Genomic DNA, 1,972 nt, shown 5'->3' on the forward strand with positions numbered 1-1,972 from the left:
ACTGTCAAAGATGACGACACCGGACCGAATGTTGACTACACCAAACTGAATGTTGACGAAAAAAATGAACCTGTATAACAGATCTTATGAGATCCTCCTGGATCATCCAAATACTATTGATTTGATAAACATGCCATGTGGACAAATTTACTCTGTTTGCTAACCTTCAACATGATGCCTTTGTTATGTAACATTTTATGATCTGCTATATTAGTATTGGGGCAATAGTTTCTTTCCAAGAAGAAATTATTCCTCTTTTTTATGCTCCTATTAAATTATCAAATCTTTTTAGATCTCATAAAATATCAAAAGGTTCAAATTGCCTTCAATGTAAATTTCTTGTTGTTAACAAAGTGCATAATGTAAATAAATACAGGTAACACAACTATGTTCATTAGCTTCTAGTGAATATGAGCTCATCATTTAGTTAGACACAAAGATTGTTCCTCACCTAAGTTGGAAGGAAAGAAACTTCTTACATGCATATGTAGAGCTAACTCAAGTGAGACCTTTGAGAACCAACTCTGAGAAGGATTGACCAGTCAACACAAAATGAGTAAGTAAGGTTGGCATGGGCACATTCTAAAAATATTTTTGGAACTTCCACACAATATAATAATAAAATATAGGAATATGAAGTTCTAGGAAATGTACACCGAGAAAATTGAACCTTTGCTCGAAAGGCAAATTCACTAAATAAACTCCAAATCCATGGGCATGAATTGCACAAAAATAAATGGATCTGATATAATTAAGTAGCAATAGCATAGGTTAGGAGTGGAACATGTATAAACATATTGTTAATAACAATAATAATAATAATAATAATAATAAATCTTTTAATATAAAAGATTTATTCTAAAATCAAATTAACTTGTTCGTAAGGTTCTTGCTTCTTGGTAAAGCCACATCTATAAACTCTGTTATTGATTGCATTATATACCAAGTCATTAACCTCATCAATCTCGAATTGCAAATGAGGTGGATATAGGTCCACCTATGGATATTTTATTGCATCATTAAACTTTGAGTTCAGCATGCAGGTGATCTCAGATCATCCAATGTTGACAATTGTTTTTTTCTTTTTATCTCATATTACCTGTATATTTCAGTTATACGAATGCATAAAAAAAATCCAGACATATATAATTGTCAACGTAGAAGATTACAACTAACAAGATTTTCCAAAAATGTAGGGAAAGGATGTTGAGGAGCTACTTATACCTAGATAGTGTATTTTTCATTGTAATTGCTATTGGAAAGCTCATAAAATTCTCGTATAGTTTTGGATCCATTCAATTTATATGGATCTACCCTAGGATATTCATCTTTAGATGTTGGGAATGTCCAACCAAAGTGATTATCGCCCTCTTTTTCCATTTCCCATTTTAGTTTTACTAATTACTCAATAATAATTATTGAAAAGTAAATTCACAAAGTAATACATTACTCAACAAGCATATTTAAAGATGGATAAATTAAAAAAAAATGGTACCATTACACCTATATGACCCTCCAGTCCCTTCAACTTCATGAAGGAATAATATTTCGATGACCAAGGGCATGCATAGGATATGTACAGGTGGTATCTACCAAACTTAACATAGAATTCATAGGACTTATCCCTTGAAAAGAAGGAATGAAAGGTAGATTTTGTGGGTTTGAATTCTCCAATATCTGTCATTTCATCTAATGAGACTCTAGCAGAAGATTGAACTGTTTGTATGATTTGTGTAGGTATAATTTAGAAACAAAGAAAAAAATAGTTGTGCTTATTCTTATGTGTGTTGTTTTCATTTAACATGCTTTTGATACCTAGTGGTTTGTACAACCTCTTTCTCTTAAGGTACACTGAAGGAATACAAATTTGGGAAAATTAGGAAAGTTGCAATGACAAAATGAATGATCTTTCCCAGTGTTGTTTTTATTAGTCGAGTCAATACAACTCATGAGAAAAATTTAAATATTTAGA

The 1,972-nt window shown here is 31.3% G+C and overlaps 1 pseudogene; it reads right to left on the minus strand.

Annotated features, from left to right (window-relative positions):
* Positions 1-853: 853 nt before the first annotated feature.
* LOC149218305 (glutathione S-transferase omega-like 2) lies at positions 854-1,684 on the minus strand (annotated as a pseudogene).
* Between the last annotated feature and the right edge of the window lie 288 nt (positions 1,685-1,972).

The sequence above is a fragment of the Pinus tabuliformis genome, chromosome Q (assembly GCF_031772625.1).
Source record: "Pinus tabuliformis cultivar Carrire ecotype Pingquan chromosome Q, CPIR1, whole genome shotgun sequence".
Classification (NCBI taxonomy): domain Eukaryota; kingdom Viridiplantae; phylum Streptophyta; class Pinopsida; order Pinales; family Pinaceae; genus Pinus; species Pinus tabuliformis.